The sequence below is a fragment of the Rhinopithecus roxellana genome, chromosome 15 (assembly GCF_007565055.1).
Source record: "Rhinopithecus roxellana isolate Shanxi Qingling chromosome 15, ASM756505v1, whole genome shotgun sequence".
In the NCBI taxonomy this organism is placed as follows: Eukaryota; Metazoa; Chordata; class Mammalia; order Primates; family Cercopithecidae; genus Rhinopithecus; species Rhinopithecus roxellana.
Genome location: NC_044563.1, coordinates 64,113,362 through 64,136,967, shown reverse-complemented (window position 1 = coordinate 64,136,967; position 23,606 = coordinate 64,113,362). Strand labels below are relative to the sequence as shown.

Sequence of the window (23,606 nt, the reverse complement as noted above, 5' to 3'; positions counted from 1 at the left end):
TCAACGAGTATGTAAGGAATTCACAAGCGGCTGAGGGAATGAATGAAGAGCTCTTACACAGGACTGCATTTGGTGTTCGCAGCTCATCTTTTGTTCTAGACATCTTGAGCTGGAGTAGATTGACTTCTCTTCTTGAGACGGAGGCTTCTATCACATTCTCCCTTTGGATAAGCCCAATAGTGAATAAAATGCACTCCTGCTCTAGGGGATGATGCTACTGGACCTCTCTAAGCACCTCTCTTAACTCCAGGGGGAAGAGGCCTTGTGGGGTACATCCATGGTACTCATCACCCAATCCAGAATCTCCTTCTAGGAGGAGAAACTGAGGCCAAGGTAAACATCCTGATCCCGCTGCTCGAATGGCAGGTGAAGCGCTGGCGGTGCCCCTCCCCGCCCCTCCTCGCACAGAGCCCCTTCTTCTCAGCAGCCTTCAGCCGCCAGCGTGTTCTGTGAGGCCCTCTCTCTTCCAGGCATCTGCCCCTTGCACCCCAAGGGGACCGCGGTCCCGTGGGAGGCGTCCCTCAGCAGCCCCGGGACGTTCTGCCCCCGCTCCCGAGTCCGCACAGAGTCCCGCAGTTTCCTTCTCGCGCGCCTCCTTGACTGGCCCCGTTCCCGCTGCTGAGAGCCCGAGACCGCCGGGAGCGCCGGGGCCCAGCGCAGCTCCCGCCTCGTGGACGCCTCCCCGGGCCAAGGGTAGGACAGGCCCGGGCCTGGGCCTCCGCCTCGGCTCCCCTCCCACCTCCAGAGGCGCCCGCTTCCGCGCGACCGGGGTCCCGCGCCCCTCCAGGAGCCCCGGGAAGCCACCAGCGCCGGCGCTGCAGTCTCGGGGCCTCGGGTGGGCGAGCCGGGCTCCACCCACTGGGGCAGAGGGACGGCCAGGTCGGCCTAAGGCGGGGGACCGCTCGGCTCTCCCCTCCCGTCTTCCCCCCCTCCCCTCCCCCCCCATTCCCCGCCCTCCTTACCCCCCCCCCGCCCCCACCCCGTTCTGCGCCCAGTGGCACAGCCCGCGGCATGGCCCTATCAGCTACCCAGACGGGCGGGGGCTCAAGGCCCCTCCGGAGACCGCTTCTCCCCGCGCCCCGTCCGGCCGCCGCGGACCCCATGCGTGGCCTCCTCGCCGCCCGGGCGCGGCCCACCGACCCGGAGAGGTCGCGAGCCCGCGGGGCGCTGGGGGCCGCCCCCAGCCAACCTCGTCCCGGGCAGACGCGCCGGCCCAGAGACCGCCGCAAGGGGGCGCCGGGCGCCGGGGGCGGACGCCATGCTGGTGCCTCGCCGGGACCGCACCTCGTGCGCGCGGCCGCTGGAGGGCGCCCGTCAGCGCCGGAGCCCACGGCGGACGCCCCCGGGGAGCCCAGCCAGTGCCTGGGGGAGCCACAGGGCTGTCCCCCGCGGCCCCCGCGCAGAAACACGGCCTGCGCCCCGACAGCACCGGTGTGCGCACCACACGCACATCACACGCACCACGCACGCCCATGCACACCCTCCGCCGAGCCGGCCGCACCGTCACCGGGGCGCCGCTCGCTTTGCTGCCTTTCCCGCGGGTGCACTGAGCAGCCGGAGCGGGAGCCGCGGGCTTTGCCGGAGCTGGAGCTGGGCGCGCGCTGTGGTCTCACTCCCAGACCCTTCCCTCTGAGCTGCCCCTCTCCGAGGTCGGCGGCCGCAGGCTTGTGCTCCCACTGCCCCAGCCTGAGTCCGGGTTACTGGTGCCCTTGTCTCGGGTCACTGGCTGTGGAGGGCTGGCCCGAGGGATCCAGCCCCACCCCACTCCAGCCCGGGAAGGGCCAGAGAGGGCCAGGGCCCCGGAAGGCTCCACCCGTGGATCCAGCGTGCCTGCTCCCAGACATTGCACCTGGATTGTTCCAGCCATTGAGTGGATAAATCCACATCTCAAAACTGGATTCAGGTGCATGTTCGCCACTTGCGAGAGACCTGACATGCCATTCATACTGGAACAGTTTTCCTGGGTTTGGGATATTCTGGAGGATATTCCTTCGGAACACGGCCTCACCACTGGGGAGAGGAGACCCCATGTCCAATACCAGGAGACCCATGTGGAATGCCAGATGCCCTCTAGACCAGCCCAGGGTCTCACATGGCTGTCAGCGCCAGGACAGGAAGGATGCACTTCACTGCAGGTTGTGGGATGAGGGGATGATGAACTTGGTAGATGTCCCAGTCTTAAATGTTCTCTTTTCTTTGAATTCTTACTGTGTGAAAAATTCATTTGGCAATTAATCATATACAGCCTTGTGATGTCTTTTCTATTATTGTCTGGAATTGTTATTTCAATCTTTTTGTTACTAATTGACTTTTTGCATCCTCCCGCCTTGTCTCCCTAACTAGATGGCAAATTCTTTGAGAGCAGAGACTGGTCTTGACTTTTTTTTTTTTTTTTTAACTGGCAAGCGGAGACTGGATTGTGCATTGTACCTACCCACAGAAAAGTTCTGTAGGGCAGGCCTTATTGGTTTCGTTTTATACATTAGGAGAGTCACTAATGGCAATAGCTCCTTCAAGAACAAACAACTAGTAAGTGGCAGAACCAGCATTCATATCTTGGCTGTTCTCCAAAGCCCACCCCCCAGACCCCTGCACAGGGCCTTGCACACCCTGCGCACTCCACAAACACCATTTGGTTCTTATCATTCTCAACCATCAATGTTTTAAGAAGGCTAATTAACATTTGATGAAGGTCAATTTTCAAATTCAAGTTGAGTTTCCCAGAAAGAGGTGTTAAGCTTCAGCTGAGAGATTCAGCTTCCACAAAGAGAACTTCATACCAGGGAGGCAAATATTGACCCAGGCATCTCTTGAGGGTGTCTAAGTTTGAAAACGAAGCACTTCCTCCTTTAAAATGAAATTGAAGGATATTGGGCCTGGTTTGGAAGCCTCTCTGGGGTCAGGCAGCACATCAGTGGGAGGCGTATTGGGGAGCTCCAGGCATTCAGGCAGACAGGGCCTGGCCTGGATAGGGAGGTCTGGCCCCAAGCCCAGCTCTCTTGCTCAGCCTCATGAGGCCTCTATGTCCTTCTGCACTGCGAGTATGAGATCACCTGTTATAGCTGTGGTTTTTATAATGTAACTCCCATAGTTTCTATTTAAAACCTTGCCATTTTTTTTAGTTAGAACTCAAACTCAAATTCAAGCATGAGTGAGCATCTATCATACAATATAGATTTATTATAAGAACGATGATATAAAAATACTGACATCAAAAACCTCCACCATATTGTTCATCTGTTCAAAGTCCAACTTTGCTTTTATTACCTACCAAATAAAGATTAAACCACATATTATGTCATTCAAGGACTGAAATATCTCATTCCTACTTACTTTTCTAAGTTTATCTCCTTCACTTTCCGTTTATGTAAAATCCAATTAAATGAATTCCTTGTTATTTAATGTTGAAGTTCATCCTTCCATTTAGATCCCACTTCCTTCATGCCTTTGCCTAGAAAAATATATTTATGTCTTCACTGATTTATGCAACCAAGTGCATTTCATGAGTAGCTGCCTACTATGTGCCAGACATGAGGCTCCACAGTAGAACTACAGATCTGCCTGGGATCGACAGAGTTCACACCCTGTGTTCAAATGCTTCTCTTTCATGAAGTTTTCCCTCATTACCTTCCATACACAATACCTCCTTTCTGTCTCTGCCACAGCCATGTTACACACAGCTCTGTGTTTTAATTAGCTGTGTGCATGCCATTCCCCACACCAGACACTGAGCTCTTTGAGATCAATGGTGGTGTTTTCTTTATCTTTAAAGAGGATCCCTTTGGTACCCAGCACATAGAGCAAAAACTATTTGTTGAATTGATTTGAAAGAGCTTTCAATACATTTGGCAAGACAAACCTTACCTAGCAATTAACTAATAAGGCAGTGGTATAGCCTGATGAATGCAATTTATATTCTCATACAATAAAGTACCAAGGCATATGTTATTGATGAGAAAGGAGCACTATGTAATAGAATGTTACATGAATTAAAGATCTTATAGACCAAAAGAAGGTAAAAATACATGTGCACCTCAAAGACAAGTTGGAATTTTGACAAAGATCTAAATAGGCATTCTAGGTTGGAAAGAACTATAAGAGAAAAGAGACTTCTTGGGTTCTAGTGTATATCTGATCTGAGAATGAATTATAAAAGTAGAAGACAATCTAGGAGATCATGCGTATGTTAAATCTGCAGTAGCCAAGGCATCTCTGGAAGCTAGTTGAATTGTTTAATTAACCTGTCAGTTCATCTAATATCTAACTCGGCTCCTTCCTGCTGCAGTTGAAATCCTTCTTTGCTTTATTGCATCCTCAGAGAAAATAGAGGACAGTTAATGATCCCTCCCTGTGCATTTCAGAAGATGGTGTAAAACAATGCCAGAGAAAGTCTTTCAATAATATATTTCAAATATGCAGATCCAAAGGTGATAATTCAAGCACAGCTTTAAGATTTTTCAAATACCTTATTCCATCTGCCTTGCTCTGGTGGTTTATATGAACACATATTCATTTTCTAAATCTGGAATTAGTAGAATCTGCTTGAAAAGAGATATTACAGTCAAGTGATGTTCTCAATTTGAGGTGTAATTATTTTCCCCCATTTTAAAAGCCTAACATAAAATGTGATGTGATTTTTTTTTCAACTTTGCAAGGGACATCAACTTTTTTACGTCTTCAATTTTTTTTCTCTGAGCTTCCTACAACTTGGAGAATAATACAAATAAGAAAGGAAATGCAGATAAGTTCAATTTCTAGTTTGCAATAAAAAGTCTATTTATTATCTGATAAATGTCCTCCTCTTTACCCCATCTTCTTCCTGTAGATGAAAATTCTGCTTAAATAAATGAAATAGTTGGCAAGTAAAGACTGAATATATTCAAGGTGTACAACATGATGATTTGATGTACATCTGCATGGTGTAATGATTGCACAATCAAATTAATGAACACATTCATCACCACCCATGTTGTACCTTAGGTCTCCAGAAGCTGCTTATATTGGAACTGAAAGTTTGTGCCCTTTGAGCGATATCTCCCCATCCCCCCAACACTCACAGCCGCTGGTAACCACTGTTCTACTCTGCTTTTATGAATTTGACTTTTAAGATTTTACATATAAGTAAGATCGTGCAGTACTTGTGTTTCTGTGTCTGGCTTATTTTGCTTAGCATATTCTCCAGGTTCATTCATGTTGTCTCAAGTGGCAAGATTTCCTTCCTTTTTTTGAGCTTATTCTCAAATCAAAACTCTTCTGGATGCTACATTAACCCTTAGCACCTAAGTATACACTTGAACCTGCCTGAAATGAGATTGCACTTAGAGTCAAACATCAAAAATCTTAGCAATGAGAGGAGCATTTGAGATCATCGAGTTCAAACCTATAATTTAACAGATGACGAACTTAAGACCCAAAGAGGTTAAGTGACTGAATGGAGGTCACACTGCTGGTTAGTGAGAGCTGAGGCTAGGATTGAATTGCTGCTTAGGCTTTTTCAACATTTTCATTATATTTACCAACATTTTCCAAGTTATGTTTTTTAAAATTGCAGTTTCGAAGAAGATGTTAATAAGCATGTTATTTTATTGTATAATTTTAAATATTATTTTAGGTTCAGGGGCTCCCTGTGTAGGTTTGTTAGATGGGTATACTGTGTGATGCTGAGGTTTGGAGCACAAATGACCCAGTCACCAGGTAGTGAGCCTAGTACACAATCGGGGGTTCACAGGAGGTTCTTCAGCCCTTGCCCCTCCCTCCATCCCCCTTCTAGGAGGCTCAGTGTCCATTCTTCCCATCTTTATGTCCATGTGGACTCAATGAATAAGCATTTTAAATGAAAAGAAAAATATGTGCTGGACCAAATAAACTTATAAAACATCAATTTAACCTGCTCTGCTTCACAGAGTTTAACATATTAATTTTTTGTCGTGCCCTGAGATATTTAGCCAACACATTTGGCTACAGACTATTTTTTTTTTTTTTTTGAGACGGAGTCTCGCTCTGTGGCCCAGGCTGGAGTGCAGTGGCCGGATCTCAGCTCACTGCAAGCTCCGCCTCCCGGGTTTACGCCATTCTCCTGCCTCAGCCTCCGGAGTAGCTGGGACTACAGGCGCCCGCCACCTCGCCCGGCTAGTTTTTTTTTTTTTTTTTTTTTGTATTTTTTTAGTAGAGACGGGGTTTCACCGTGTTAGCCAGGATGGTCTCGATCTCCTGACCTCGTGATCCACCCGTCTCGGCCTCCCAAAGTGCTGGGATTACAGGCTTAAGCCACCGCGCCCGGCCCAGACTATTTTTAAATTAAGATTTAGGAGCTTCTATTAATACATCTAAAATGCCAATGTGCCAGAGAACAGTGTTTGGAAGATGCCGCTCTTGACTGGAACCCTGCAGGGGTATGATCGAGTTTGACAGCAAACGCTGATGTTCACAGGCTGTTTCCACACTGGCTAGCTGAGTAGTCAAAAGATCTCACTACCCGAACTTCAAAGCCCTCATCTGTAAAATGGGCACGCAGCTCTCTTACTAGACTGTTGGGAGATGGTATAGCAGAAGAAAATGTGTGAACTATAATTATTAAATTGGATTTGTGACTGCTTGCCAAAGTATCCACTGTGTAGCACACAAAAATAAATATACGAGAAAAGGTATGTAATAAGAAGGTAAGGGTGAGAAATAAAATACAACTGCATAGAAGTAAGTTGTATCCATGGGAAAAGTCTTATGTTAATGTTGACAGTGGATGACAACTTTGACTTCGCATTATTAAGAAAAGAGAAAGAGCACCGTCACTTACTGCAGGCAAGTAGTCCACAAAATAACCATGAGCCTATTACTTGGGAAAATCACGGCTTTTCTAAGTACTGAGACATCAGAAAACTTTATGGTTTTCCACAGACTTTTAAGAGTACGGATTACGAAGTCACGTAGTTTCATTTGCCTCTAATTTAGTTACTTTAGCAAATTACATCATTTCTATTAGCCACCATTATCTCTTTCATACAAGGGGCAAGATCCAAGTGACCATGAGTGCTGTGCCCATGACGTGGGATAGTGCATGCCATTTCCTTCAAAAAGCAAGCTCGCACTCACTGACGGTCCCAGTGGACACTCCTCTCGCCAATATCTTCCAATATCAAAGAGAAATTTTGTCATCTGTTTCTTTTGCCATTGGCTTCCAATGAATTAGGTTACAATGCCAAAGGTGATTGCAATAAAAATCACTTGATATCAAGCTAAAACATGGAGTTGTTTTAGTTTAATTCAGGTAGTGGATTAATTATATAACACGGATAAATAACTTTCTGCAACAAGACTTTAAATGAGAGTGGAACGATAGAATTATACAGGATATGCTTCTGACAAACCCCTGGAATGCAGACCATTCATATTACCAATCCAGAACGGTCTAAATGTTTTGGTTACCATCTGAGAGGAGGGCAGGTTTGGCAGTGCTTCTAAAACAGGGAGAATAAGTAATCACGTCCCCATATTAAGCATGACTACTATAATTTCATCCCAGAAAAATTCCAAAGCAAATGATATCAATCATCCATCAGAGCAATGAAAATATCTCCAAAAGTTCCCAAAGGATGGCTAATAGTAAGCAATGTAGTCTCCAGATGAACCCGCTGATACACGCTGATTGCCAAATGTATCACGATGTGATGGAACAATCTGACCCATAATATAGGATTGTTGGATCTAAGCCAATTAAATTTTGAAGAGCAAGTGCCAGAAAGGAGCAGCTGATCTTGAGCCAGTCTTTCTGATAATAGTAAGTGAGCAGAACCAATTGCCTGTTCAGATTGTTGCTACTATGTGACAAGTAGAGATATACAGATAGTATCTGGAAATATGACAAACAACAGGCAGAGGATATGCCAAAAGAAGATTCTGAGGAGAGTGTGAGTAATGAATACACTTTAACAACAGTGCTGTCATCTTCCAGATTAGTTTCTTTGAAGAGAATTTTACTTACCTAGATAAATGTTATTTTTCTAAGTAAAATTATAAGTATTTATTCTGTGTTTCTTATTAATCGTAAACCTCTTTAGGGCTAAGCATTAATTGTATTAACTAATGAATTCACTTACTCGTTTGGAGGTATTTACCGAGCATCTACCAGGCAACAGCAACATACTCTGTGCTAAAGGCAAAACAAAAGGCTTCTGACAAGGTCCCCACTCTCTAAGGGCACATAATTTAGTTGTTCTGGGAGTCACACAGCTGAATTCATTAAGACATAAGAAAGGATATGATTAAGTCCCTGATAAATGGCATAGGCAGTAACTACTCACTGAAGTACAGAAAAATGGGATACATTTGGAACTGAAACTATCAGAGAAGGATTTGTTGAGAAGGGGGGACTTCAACCAACCTCTAAAGAAAAAAAAAAAAAAACCCAGTGGCTTATGTTTGATAGAGACATTGGGGAAGGAAATTGAAGCAGAGGAATTAGACTCAAAATTTGCTTTCAATGATTTAATAAACACGCTTATTGCACACATGCCATGTACCCTGACACTGTTCTAGGTGCTGGGAATAAAACAGCAAGCAAAAGTTAACAGGTTCTTTCTCTTTATGGAGCTTACTTCATAGTGGGAGATACACTAAATATCAAAAATGTACACATGTAAATTCACAAGGACTGTCTCCTTGATGAAACTTCAGTATCCTCTGAATCCTCTTCTCTACTAGGCCTTGTCCTTGGCTCGGTTTTAGCCAAGAATCCTGCTAAGCCCATTTATGGAGAATCCCGTTCACCCTTACTATTTACACACACTTCTCTTCCTAGATGCCTAACCACATTCTTAGTAATTTTCCATCCACTCCCTTGCCTTGCCCGTCAACTCAAAATCTCTGCTTGTCTCTGTTATATTTAGAGTTGAGTTCAGGCTTTCTCCCCCATTATGGCCGTCTTGACCCTTATTGCAAGAGATTTGTATAGCCTTTCTTGCCATTTTTACCAATATCTGCTTCCTTTTTTTCCTCTTTAACAAAATCTCAAATTACACCTGTGATACAGCTGTGAAGGGGAGGTACCTGGGGCCATGGCGCCACCTAAGAACGGGAAGCAGGAAGAATTCCCGAGGAAATAACTGCTGACCTGCAATTCAGGGAATGTGTCAATGTCCTGCATGGCATGTCTGAAGGACTAATAGAAGTTTAGTGTTGTCTGAGGCAGGGGAAGAAAAGGGGAGTTGTGCATGGAGTGAAACCATACTCCACAAATACTTCAAATCAACATCTCCAAATATGAACTCAACATCTTTCTCTCCTAAAACTGGTTCTTCCCTTCCATCCGTAGCCAATGCTCCCCACACCTGAGACAGCACTTAAGCAATACATTTGACCACTTCTGTCTTCTGCCTGAAATCTGATTTGCCAATAGGCTTTATTATTTCTGCCTCATGACCATCTGCAGAATCATTTTTTTGTTCCAGTTTCATAGTTGACTCTCTGGTTGTGCTTCACCTGGGTTGTTAAGATCCTCCTAGATTGCTCTGCCTCCTTCCCTCCACACTTCAAAATGATCTTTCTAATGTATAAATCTGATAAGACTATTCTTCTAATTGAAATATTTGAATGGATCCCATCACCTACATAATCCATCATCTTGATGGATCCAGATCCATCTTTCTGGATGCCCAAAAGATCCAGGCATCTTTCTGAGATGCCTTCACACCTCAGAAAAGGCCTGTTAAGGTGTACATCCTCCTGTGCTCCTCAGGCTAATATTCTTCTGTTTTTGTAGGGCTCATAAAGAGCCATAGTAAACCACAAGGAGTTTCCAGAGATAGCAGCTTTTCCCTGGTTTTCTTTTATAAATGATGTTCTTTTTGCCTGGAATAATTGTGTTTTCATTTATTAACTTATTTATTTCATTTCTGGCATTAATTTTTTAAATTGTGGTAAAATACGTATAAAATAAAACCTACCATCTTAACAATTTTCAAATTGTGGTTTGGAACACCTTTACCCCCATACCTTCTACCTACATAGTGCATGTTTGTACGCACACACACCATGACTTTCAGCCTTCAGCTCACTATCTGCATGAGTCATGACCCTCCCGGCCTTTCCCATCCCCCAGCACAGTTGGGTGCCCCTCGTCTATATGTTCACCTTTATACCTTTCTCTAACGTAAGTCTCAACACATTACTTTGTATCTCTATGATTATCTGTCTGCCCAACTAGACTCTAAATAATTTAAGGATAGAGATTTACCTGTGCTATCTTTATTTGTCCAGATGCTATAATAATTTCAGTGAATAATTCTTGGCACTTTTGACCTAATGAGAATTCTTTTCTTTCTGGGATTGATTCCCAATATACAGTTGTATGATCTTAGTGTTCATGTGTATAGTATATTACTCTGTCATCTTGGCTACAGTTAATGGGTGCTGTGGTCTGAAAGTCCCCCCAGTTTCATGTGTTGAAACTTAATTGCCAGTGTGATAGTATTACCAGTTGAGGCTTTGGGGAAGTGATTAAGTCACGAGGGCAAAGTTCGCATGAATGGGATCAGCAACAACATAAAAGAACTTGAGGGGGAACACTGGCCCCTTCCACCCCTCCCGACATGTGGGGACACAGTATTCATCTCCTCAGAAGGATGTAGAAACAAGGTGCCATTCTGGCAGCTGAGAGCAGCCCTCACCAGGCATCAACCTGCTAATGCCTTGATCTTGGACTTAGCCTCCAGATCTGTGAGAAATAAATTTCTATTGTTTATAAATTGCCCAGTCTATGGTGTTTTGTTATAGCAGCACAAAGAGACTAAGACAGACATTGGAACTGGGAAGTGGGGTGCTGCTGCAACACATGCCTAAAATGGGGGCATGGCTTTGGAACTGGGTAATGGGCAGAGGCTGGAAGAGTTTGAGACGCATCCTAGGGAGAAACCCTAGATGGGGTCAACAGAGCATTGAGACTGATTCTGGTGAGGGCACAGGAGAAAAGAGCCTTACAGACAGCTTACATCTTCTCAGACATTATCAAAGTGGTCGTGAACAGAGTATCGGTAGAAATACAGACGGTAAAGGCCATTCTGATGAGGTCTTAGGTGGAGATGAGAAATAACTTATTAGAAACTGGAGGAAAGGCCATCGTTGTTACCAAGTGGCAAAGCACCTGGCTGAGTTGTGTTCATATCCTAGTGCTCTGTGGAAAGCAGAGTTTAAGAGCGATGAACTAGGAAATTTGGCAAAAGAAATCTCCAAGCGAAGTGTTCAGGGTGCTGCACAGCTTCTCCTGACAGCTTATATGAAAATATGAGAAGAAAGAAATGAAGTGAAGACAGAATTTATAATTAAAGAGAAAGCAGAACTTAAAGACTGGGAAATTTTTCAGCCTGGCTAGATTGTGAAGAATAGAAAAGTGTGTTTGAGAGACCATACCCAGAGTATGGCCAAGTTACCATCTGATAAGGATCAGTATGGAGAGAAAGAAGCCAGATGCTATTCATCAAGTCAATGAAACAATGACCCAGAGGGCATTTCAGAGATTCTCCGTAATGCCACCTCCTAGAGTGCTAAGGCCTTGAGGGTAGAATAGTTTCAAAGGAGAAGCCCAGGGCACCTGTGGGACCTCAAACCTGAAGACCCAGGCATGCCTCACATCTCTGTTTCTCACATTTTGCTGTAGTGCTCCTTGGCTTCCCCAGCTGTGGTTCAAGTGGACCCAGGTGCAGCTTGGGCCACCACTTGATAGGGCACAAGTGTTCAGCCTTGGTGGTGTCCACACTGTGCTAATTCTGCAGGTGTGTAGAGTTCAGGAGCTGTGAGGGCATGGATGCTTTTATCTAGATTTCAAAAGATGCCTCAGAGAGCCTCAGGGCCCAGGCAGAAAATTGCCACAGAGGCAGGGCTGTCACAGAGGGCCCTCACTAGGGCCATGGGTAGTGGAGCTGTGGGAATGAGGTCTATCCCATACCACAGAACTGTAGAACCACCACAGTGCAGTGCCAGCCTGGGAAAGTCACAGGCATGCACCCTCAATAATGCAAGCTGAAGTGTGGGCTATCCCCAGCAAAGCTGTGGAAGTGAGGCTGCCTGAGGCCTTGGTGGCCCAACCCCTGAACCAGTGTGCCCAGGAGGGGGGACATAGGGTCAAAGGAGATTACTCACAAACTTTCAGATTTAATGTTGTTTGCCCTAGAGTTTTGGATTCTCTTGGGACCTACTACCCTTGATTTCCCCCTATTTCTTCCTTTTGGAATAGGGATGACTATCTTATGACCCTCCCACCATTGTATGTGCATATAATTTGTTTCATTTCACAGGCTGACAGCTGGAGGGAAATTTGTCACAGGATGACTTGTACCTTGAGTCTCACCTATACCTGATTTAAATGATATTTAGACGAGACTTTAGATTTTAGAATTTTGAGTTGAAGCTGAAATGCATTAAGACTTTTGGGCCTATTGAGATGGAATGAATATATTTTTCATGTGAGGACATGAATTTGGAGGCATAGGGGTGGAATGTTACAGTCCGAATGTCTTCCAAAATTCGTGTGTAGAAAATTTCCGATGTGATAGCTTTAAAAGGTGGGGCATTTGAAAGGTGATTAGGTCATAAGGGTGCAGCCCTCATGAATGAGATTAGCAGCCTCATGAAAAAGCTTGAGAGGGTGAATTTACTTCTTACATTTCTTTAACCACATGAAGACACAGCATGCGTCCCTCTGGAGGAGGCAATGGGGCACTATATTGGAAGCAGAGAACAGCCTTCCTTAGACACCAACCTCCTGGTACCTTGTTACTGGACTTTGCAGCCTCCAGAATTGTGAGAAATAAATTTCTGTTGTTTATAAATTACCTGGTCTGTGGCATTTTGTTACGGCAGCACAGACTAAGGCAACTGATGAAAAGAGGTGGGCATCTAATACAATGTCAACAAAGTGGAAACTTTCCCTGAAACTTTTGGACTGAGAACCACAAACAATGAGAGTTAATCACAGAATAAAACTCAAGAGCTGGCTGGGCACGGTGGTTCATGCCCATAATCCCAGCACTTTGGGAGGCTAAGGTGGGCAGATCACGAGGTCAGGAGTTTCAAACTAGCCTGGCCAATAAGGTGAAACCTTGTCTCTACTAAAAATACAAAAATTAGCTGGACATGGTGGCGCGCACCTGTAGTCCCAGCTACTTGGGAGGCTGAGGCAGAAGAATCACTTGAACCCGGGAGGTGGAGGTCACAGTGAGCTGAGATCGCCCCACTGCACTCCAGCCTGGATGACAGAGTGAGACACTGTCTCAAAATAAACAAACAAACAACAAAACTCAAGCGCTGTTAATTATCTTGTTCTTTCTCTGTGAGGAGATTTGTACATCTTTATGAGATAAAGGAGCAAATAGTGGAAAGAGAAAGGAGAGGGAGAGAGAGACAGAGAGACAGAGTGGGGGGTGGGGATTTCTGGTAACAGCATTTAGTTCCTAGTGCCAGTTATCCCTGAGACCCCACTGCACCCATTCTCATCCCACAGTTTGCCTATAAGAGATATCTAGTGTTCATCTAATAAATCCCACTATTTTCTTAGGCACTTTGAATTAGAGTCTGTAACTTGGAATGTAAATCTTTGATAAATGCATAGTAACTAGAATTATGATTATTAATTTATTTCAAAACGTTTTTGAGGAACAGGGGGTGTTTGGTTACATGAATAAGTTCTTTAGTCACCACTAAAGAACTTGTGAGACTTTGGTGTACCCAATGTGTAGCCTTTTCTCCCTTGCCACCCTCCCCACCCTTTCCCCAAATCTAATATATCATTCTTTTTTTTTCCATTTTCATTCATTAAAAAAAATTACTTTAAGTTCTGGGACACATGGATACATGTGCAGAATGTGCAGGTTTGCTACATAGGAATACATGTGCCATGGTGGTGTGCTGCACCTATCAACCCATGATCTAGGTTTTAAGCCCTGCATGCATTAGGTATTTATCCTAATGCTCTCCCTCCCCTTGCTCCCCATAACTACAATTATTGAGCACCTGTTATGTGCCCAATACAAACTTAGGTAATTTATGATTAGAATTCCACTTAATGCTTATAGTGATCTATGAAATTGGTATTACTCTCAGAAAATGGGGCCTAAATTCAAACCCATATTGGTCCGTCTTAAAAGCCAGTAGCAGGTGAGTGGTAGGCATTCATTAACAGTAGCTTAGAATAATAAAGGTTCACTGGAGTAGATGACTTTTTTCCAGGTAATGTGTCTGATTGATGTTGAATATAGATTGTGTGGGTTCTTCATGCTAAGGTTAGGAATCTGTACTTATTATTTTTTTTTAAACAAGAGCCATCGGAGTAATGCGGTGGGAAAAGAAGGCAGCATGATGCAGATGTCATCTCTGCATTAACATCAGTCAATTCAATTCACTTGAAAAACAGAATAGATAAATCTTAATTTTAACCTTTGAGGAAATATAAAATTAAGTCAAAGCCACGAATGTGAGTGGAAGGATATGTTCCGTGGATGCATTGTCTAGGTGGTTTATTTTTTCTGCTGTCATCTGAGTGCTAAAAATCAGGTCCCCTAGTGTGTCTAAATATCAGCCTTATTTTAATGGCATTATTCTACTTATCTGGACTTGGGATAAAGTATTTCAGTAAAAAAAATATGTAGGTGCAGCTATAATTATCTACTGGTACTGAGTGATGTGAGAGTAGCTGTTAATTACTTTGCCTTTGAGGTTTGCAGATCAAAGTTTCTTTAAATAAGAAAATGGTATATGTTTGAGCCAAGAACGTGAGTCACAGTAAAATATTTAACACTAAGTGCATTTGGCTAAAGTCAGGTTGCTCAAAGGCCAAATTTACCATACAAAGTTTAGGACTCTGAAAATTCCATACTAAAAATCTGTAATACCAGGGGCAAATGTTCAGATATTATTTTCAAGTCTACAACGCATGACGATCCCTTAAAGAGCCATAGTCAACCTTACCAGTTGCTTTGCAAATAATTCGTTTGTCAGTCCTTTCAATGCCACCATCTCAATGACCTAGAGCAGGTGACAAATGGTATTATTGATGTTTTTATGAACAAAAGTTGCTCAGAAGCATTTTTTAGTTGTTTATCTTGCTAGTAGACTATATTCTGTAGCTTCTATCATGATGCAAGTGTCTGGATAAATGCCTAAATCGCCATAACTAAGTGTGAGTCTTTGTTTATTCAAATAGCAAGAGAGAGAAAAGCAGTGACAACTTATTAGGGAACCAATGTCTGGAATGAACTCTATGCTTACACATTCAAACACCTGCATTAAAGTTCTCTTGAGATGTTGGAAATGAGTTTGCAATAACTGGGTCTTGAAGCATGCATCTAACAGATGTTTGAGTTTGGGAAGATTTCATGACAACATGAATATAAAAATAGTACTGGGATATAATATTAAAATTTTACCCCAGTGATACAGGGCATTCAAATAGCAGGTTTGAGCAAATATTTATTCATCTGGTTGCTGGTATTTCGTACACAAAGTTCAATTATGTATGCACTGGAAAGTTATCCCATCATATAGTGCATTCTATTCCCAAGGGGAAATCAACAGTGTTGAGAGATACTGGAGTTCCACATGATATGGTGGTGTCAAAGTTCAACATTGGCATATTACTCATGTAGCTGTTCTGTTGGTGCCAGACAGTATCTCATTGGATCAACATACAATAAATTGTACGCTTGTCTTCGTCTACTAAGATATTTTCTAGCCACATCTTCCAATAAAATAGCCCTGTTGGTCCAATTTGCTGAGACTAAGATGATTTTAATATAATTTTTTTTTTTTTTTTTGCAGCTGCACATGTGTTTTTGTTTAGGGTGAATATGACAGAGTGAAGACCACAGGACCTAAGAAACCAAAGGGAAGGAGTGAGATAATCTCAGGTTTGAGTTATTGGAAGGAATTACAGAAAAATCATGACATTTAATCTTTAGTATCTTGCAAAATACCAATAATTAGCAGGCATTTTTCAGGAAGGGAGTAAATAAATGAGAAGATGAAAGGATGGATTTAGTAGCTTCAAAAAAAAATGCAGAAATCTGACCTATTTTAAATCTGACCTATTTTAAGTATATCTAGTATGCTAGTGAAGGGAAAGGTTTTATTTGGAACTACTGATACAGTAGTCATGAATTCTAATAAGAAAAGCCTACACATTCATATTCAAATCTCAGAAAATCAAAGATAATGAAAAATTACAAAAAAATCAGAGGAAAAGACCACCTTATCTACAGAGGAGAAAAGATAAAAATTGCATCTGACTTTTCAGAAACCATGTAAGTACAGAATACAGTGAAACAAGTGTTGAGAAAATCAAAACAAAACACCAACCAAGAATTCTGTACCCTGTGAAATTATCCTTCGATGGTGAAAGACTTGCTCTGACAAACAAAAATTGAGAAAATTTGTTGCCAGTAAATCTGCCTTTCAAGAAATATTAAAGGAAGTTATTTAGAAATAAATTATATGTCGGAAACTCAGATCTAAATAAAGAAAGGAAGGGCACTGAAGAATGAATAAGTAAAATCAAAATGTTTAGTTTTAAAATTCTTCACTGATCTAACAGATTTTCATTTTTTCAAAGTTATAATAGCGACAATGTATTTGTGCACGAATGTGTGTGTGTGAGTGTGTTTATGTGTAAGTGAAATGAATGATAGCAATGATACAACGGATGTGGAATAAATGAATTTAGGAATATTTTGTTATTATAACATACTTGAAGTACCTTTAAGATACTTCCTACCCATGAATAGGTATATTATTTTATTTAGGTTGACATAAATTAGTTGTGAATGTATAGTGTGAACTCTAAGGCAACCACTAAAAAAGATGGTTTTTTAAAAGTATAATTGAAATGCTAAGAAGGCGGTAGGAGAGAAAATCAGATTATGTAAAATGCTGAATTAAAGACACAAAAGAAAGAAAGAAAAGGTGTAGAAGACAAAAAAAAAAGGAACAAAGAATAAGGGCAACAAGTGCTAAATAGTGACAAATACAGTACATGTTAATCCAACTGTCAATAAGCACTTTAACGTCAATGGTCTGAAAACACCAATTAAAACAGAGATGGTCAGAGTGGGTCAAAAACAAAACCAGACTATTGCCTACAGAATCCCATTTTAAATATAAATACTACATAGATAAAAAGTAAAGAGATAGAGGAAAATATGCCATGGTAACACTAATCAGAGGTAGGAGGAGTAGATATATTAATTTCAGAAAGCAGATTTCAGAGCAAGGTAAGTCATCAGAGATAAAGATGGGGCAATATATATTCATAAAGGAGCCAATATTCCAAGAGGACATAGCAATCTTTAGTGTGTATGCACTTAACAATAGAGCAGCAAAACATATGAGACAAAAAACTGATAGAACTGCAAGGAGAAACAGATGAATCAATGATCATAGTTGGGGATTTTAATGACTGTTCCTCTTTCAGAAGTGGACAGATCCAGCAGGCATAAAATCAGTATGGACACAGTTGGACTGAAAACTGTCATGAGTCAATTAAATATAATTGGAATCTATAGACTACTTTATCCAACAACACATAATCACACATTCTTCTCAAGCTCATGTGGAACATTTATCAGGGTAGACCACATCCAGAACCAAAAACATACCTTAAGAAATGTAAAAGATAGAAATTGTGCAATGTCTGATCTCAAACCAAAATTGAATTAAACTAGAAATCAATAACAGGAAGATCACTGGAAAAATCTTAAGATACTTGAAGATTAAACATTACACTTCTAAATGACATGTGGGTCAAAGAATAAATCTCAAGAGAAAGTTTAAAATATTTTGAAGTAAATGAAAATGGAACTTATCAAATGTGTGGGATGCATCTAAAGCATGCTTAGATGGAGATTTATAGAAGAATGATTTAAAAACAATAATCTCATCTTCCAACTTAGAAAATAAAAAAAATAAGAGGAAGCTAAATTCAAAGTAAGCAGAAGAAAATAAATAGTACAATTAGAACAAACGTCAATGAAATGGAAAAGAGAAAATTAACAGAGAAAATCAATGAAACCAAAAACTGGTTCTATGAAAAGATCAATAAAACAAATAAGCCTCTAGCCAGAATAACTAAGAAAAAAAGAGAGAAGAACCAATTTACTAGTATCAGAAATGAAAGAAGGGACACATCACTACCAGCCCATGGACATTAAAAGGATAGTAAAGAAATATGAACAACTCTGTACCAACAAATTTGATGGCCTGTATGGAATAGACCAATTTCTTAAAGACATGTCTGCCAAAACTTACACGAGAAGAAACAGACAATCTGAATAGTCCCATGTTAACTGATGAAATTAAATAAACAGTTAATAGCTTATTAAAGCAAAAGGCACCAGGCCCAGATGGTTTCACTAGTGAATTCTACTACATATTTAAGGAAGAAATTACACCAATTCTCTACAATCTCTTTCTGATGATAGAAGTAGAGGAAATACTTCTTAATACTTCATGATTCTATGAGGCCAGCCTTACCCTAATACCAAAACCATGAAAGACACTGCAAGCAAAGAAAACTACAGATCAATTATTTCTCATAAACACAGAAGAAAAAATCCCCAACAAAACCTTAGCAAATTCAGTCCAACAATGTACAGAAAGAAATATACACTGCTACCAACTGGGATTTATCCCAGGTATGCAAGGCTGGTTAAACATTCTAAAGACAATTTATGCTATTCATCATATCAACAGACTAAAGCCGAAAAATCACACAATCATATCCATAGATGCATTTTACAAAATCCAACATCCATTCATGATAAAATCTCTCAGCAAACTAGGAATAGGAAGAGAATTTTAAAACTTGATAAAGAACGTCTCCAGAAAACCTACAGCTAGCACCATACTTAATGGTGAGAAACTAGACTTCCCCACTAAAATCAAGAACAAGTCAAAGATGTTTCCTCTCACCCCTGCTTTTCATCCTTGTATTGGAAATTCTAACTAACATAATAAGAAAATACAATACATACAGATTGGGAAGGAAGAAATAAGACTGTATTTCTTCGCAGATGACATGATCATCTATATAGCAAATACAGAAGCATCGACAACAACAAAGAAAAACCAACTTAGCAATTATAGCAAGGCTGCAGGATGCAAGGTTAATATACAAAATTCAATCAGTTTCCTACATACTGGCAATGAACAAATGGCATTTGAAAATAAACCCCATTACCATTGATATTAGCACCCCAAAATAAAAGAGATAAATATGGTAACATATACAAGACCTATGTGAAGAAAACTACCAAATTCCATATGAAGCAAACTACAAAGATGTAAAAGAAAAACTAAATAAATGAAGAGATAGTTCATCTTCATAAACAGAGTCAGTAGTCTCTGAAACTTTGCCAACATCTGTTATTTTTTTAGTTTTTTATTTTTGACAGAGTCTTACTCTGTCACCCAGGCTGGAGTGCAGTGGTGTGATCTCGGCTCACTGCAAGCTCCTCCTCCCTGGTTTATGCCATTCTTCTGCCTCTGCCTCCCGAGTAGCTGGGACTATAAGTGCCCACCACCACGCCCGGCTAATTTTTTTTTTTGTATTTTTTAGTAGAGACAGGGTTTCACTAAGTTAGTCAGGATATCTCGATCTCCTGGCCTCATGATCCACCCACTTCGGCCTCCCAAAGTGCTGGGATCACAGGTGTGAGCCACTGCCCCTGGCCTGAGTTTTTTTTTTTTTTTTTTTTGAGATGGAGTCTCGCTCTGTGGCCCAGGCTGGAGTGCAGTGGCCGGATCTCAGCTCACTGCAAGCTCCGCCTCCCGGGTTTACGCCATTCTCCTGCCTCAGCCTCCCGAGTAGCTGGGACTACAGGTGCCGCCACCTCGCCCGGCTAGTTTTTTGTATTTTTAGTAGAGACGGGGTTTCACCGTGTTAGCCAGGATGGTCTCGATCTCCTGACCTCGTGATCCGCCCGTCTCGGCCTCCCAAAGTGCTGGGATTACAGGCTTGAGCCACCGCACCCGGCCCTGAGTTTTTAATAATAGCCATTCTGACTGGTGTGAGATGGTAATTCATTGTGGTTTTGATTTGCATTTCTGTGATGAATAGAGATGTTGAGCAGTTTTTTATATGCCTGTTGGATGCATGTATGTCTTCTTTTGAGAAGTGTCTGTTCGCATCCTTTGCCCATTTTTAATGGGGTTATTTGTTGTTTGCTTGTTGAGTTGTTCAAGTTCCTTATAAATTCTGGATATTAGACCTTTGTCAGATGCACAGTTTGCAAATATGTTCTTCCATTCTGTAAGTTGTTCATTTACTTTGTTGAGAGTTTCTTTCATTGTGTGAAGCTCTTTAGTTTAATTAGGTCTATCAATGGTGGATTGCATAAAGAAAATGTGGCACATATATACCGTGGAATACTATGCAGCCATAAACAGGAAGGAATTATGTTATTTGTAGCAACGTAGCTGCAGCTGGAGGCAATTATCATAAGCAAATTAATGCAAAACCAGAAAACCAAATACCATGTGCTCTCACTTATAAGTGGGAACTAAACATTGAGTACACATGGGAACAAAGCTGGGAAGAGACCCCTGAGTCTACTTGAGCAGGAAGGGTGGAAGGAGGGTGAAGATCAAAGTATTACCTATCAGGTACTATGCTCCCTATCTGCATGATGAAATAATTTGTACACCAAGCCCCAGCAACATGCAATTTACCCATGAAAAAAATCTGCACAAGTACCCCTTGAACCTAAAATAAAAATTATAAAAAAGTAAAAGACTAAGACTGAATATTATCAAGATGTCAGTTATTCCCAACTGAACGTAAAGATAAAACACAATTCCAAACAAAATACCAGCAAGTTATTTTGCAGTTATTTTGCAAATACTGAAAAAAATGACTCTAAAATTCATATGAAGAGGAAAATGACCAGAATAGTTAACTCAATATTGAAGGAGAAAAACAAAGTTAGAGGACTGATACTACCCGACTTCAAGACTTACTATGAAGCTACAGTAATCAAGACTGTGATATTGGTATAAAAACAGACAAATAAATCAATAGAACAGAATAGAGAGCCCAGTAACAGGCACACACAAATACAGTAAACTGATCCATGACAGAGGACCAAAGGCAATACAATGGAGTAAAGATAGTCCTCAACAAATCACGCTGGAACAACAGACATGCACATATTACAAAAATGAAGGCAGACACAATCCTTATACCTTTTGCCAAAAGGAAGTGAAAATAGATCATCGGGCCAAATGTAAAATGCAAAACTATAAAACTCCCAGGAGATAACATAAGAGAAGTCTAGATGATTTTGGATATAACAGTGTGTTATTTTAATTTAATTTTTATTTATTTATTTATTTTGAATGGAGTCTCACTGTTGCCCAGGCTGGAGTGCAGTGGCATGATCTTGGCTCACTGCAACCTCCGCCTCCTGGGTTCAAGTGATTCTCCTGCCTCAGCCTCCCAAGTAGCTGGGACTACAGGTGCCCACCGCCATGCCCCGCTAATTTTTGTATTTTAGTACAGATGGGGTTTTACCATATTGGCCACACTGGTCTTGAACTCCTGACCTTGTGATCTGCCCACTCAGCCTCCCAAAGTGCTGGGATGACAAGCATGAGCCACCACACCTGGCCCACAACAGTGAGTTATTTAGATGTAACAGCAAAGGCACAATCCATGAAAGAAATAATTGATAAGCTAGAGTGCATTAAAATTAAAAACTTATGCTCTTGACTCTGTCAAGGGATTGAGAAGAAAAGCCACAAACCAGGAGAAAATATTTGTAAAAGGCATATATGATTTCAAAAAAACTATTATCCAAAATATACAAACAACTCTTGAAATCCAACAAGAAATATGTAACAACCTGATTTAAAAATTGCACAGCTTCATATGCCATTAGGAAATTGCAAATTAAAACGAAACACCATTACTTACCTACTAGAATGACAAAAATCCAGACACTGACAATATCACATGTTGATGAGGATGTGATATGGAGCAACAGAAACTCTTATTTATTGCTGGTTGGAATGCAAAATTGTATGGCTATTTTAGAAGACAGTTTGGCAACTACAAAACTAAACATACTCTTACCATATGATCTGGCCATAATGCTCCTTGCTTTTTATACAAAATGAATTGAAAACTTATGCTCATAAAAACACCTGCACATGGTTGTGTATGGCAACTGTGTTAATAATTGTCCAAAACTTGGGAGCAACCAGTGTCCTTCAGTATGTGAATGGATAAACTGTGGTACTTCCAGACACTGGAATATTATACAGCACTGAGAAGGAATGAGCTATCAAGCCATGAAAATACATAGAGGAAACTTAAATGCATATTGCCAAGTGAACGAAGCCAATCTGTAAAAACTATGTACTGTCTGATTCCAACAATATGACATTATGCAAAAAGCAAAACTTTGGAGGCAGTAAGAAAAGCAGTGGTTTCCAAGTGTTAGAAGGAAGTGATGAATAGGTAGGTTTTTAGGGAAGTAAAATCATTCTGTATGATATTATCATGGTGGATACATGTCATTACACATTTGCCAAAACCCATAGAATATACAACATCAAAAGTAGACACTAATGTAAACTATGGACTTTGAATAATAAAGATGTATCAATGTAGTTAAATCAATTTTATGAAATATACCACTGTAGTGTGAGATGTTGATAATGAGGGAGATTGTAGCAGATTTGCAGCATGAACAGGGGCAGATGGTATATGGGAAATCTCTGTTGCTAACATCCTAAAACTTCTGGAAAATGGATCTAAACAACTCCATCAGGGCTAAGAGAATTGTTCTCTGGATGAGACAAGCTCTGAAACATCTACTATTCTGGGAAATGCATTCTCAAAAACTAGTCCAAATTGGCTGGGGGTGGTGGCTCACGCCTGTTAATCTCAGCACTTCGGGAGGCTGAGGTGGGTACATCATGAGATCAGGAGATCAAGATCATCCGGGCTAACCCGGTGAAACCCCGTCTTTAATAAAAAAATGCAAAAAAAATTAGCCATGTGTGGTGGCGGGCACCTGTAGTCCCACCTACTCGGGAGGCTGGGGCAGGAGAATGGAGTGAACTTGGCAGGCTGAGCTTGCAGTAAGCTGAGATCACGCCACTGCACTCCAGTCTAGGCAACAGAGCGAGACTCCATCTCAAAAGAAAAAAAAAAAAAAAAACTAAGTCAAATTTGATTTTGACTATTCCAAGTTGTACGTCTGTGTTGATGTGAAATCTGAGACCTCTCTAAGTGAGAGAGAATTATGACTATGGGCTATAAACAGAGGAGTGGAGCCCTAGGAACAGTATCAGGTTCTCAGCAGAGAGCCAGCATCTCCATCTGGGGAAGAGAATGACCAGTGGCTCCTGGGAAGAGTATCCCTCTGAAGCTACCTTGATTGTTGTCATCAGCTTCTCATACTTGAATCCAAAAAAGGGACATAATAAAAATCAATTTCACATCAAAAATTAATACCAAAACCACGACATTACTTTTTTTCTAATAGTGATCTGGGGATTCCTACTTTGAGACAGACATTTTTAACATGCATTTGTTTAGACTTGTATTAGATCAGATCATTGTAAAC

At 41.4% G+C, this 23,606-nt stretch overlaps 1 protein-coding gene across 2 annotated transcripts in view; it reads right to left on the bottom strand.

The window, feature by feature from the left end:
• OPCML (opioid binding protein/cell adhesion molecule like) overlaps positions 1 to 23,606 on the bottom strand; it is a 1,169,771-nt gene that overhangs the window by 690,162 nt on the left and 456,003 nt on the right. The gene's annotated exons all lie outside the window — the stretch shown is intronic.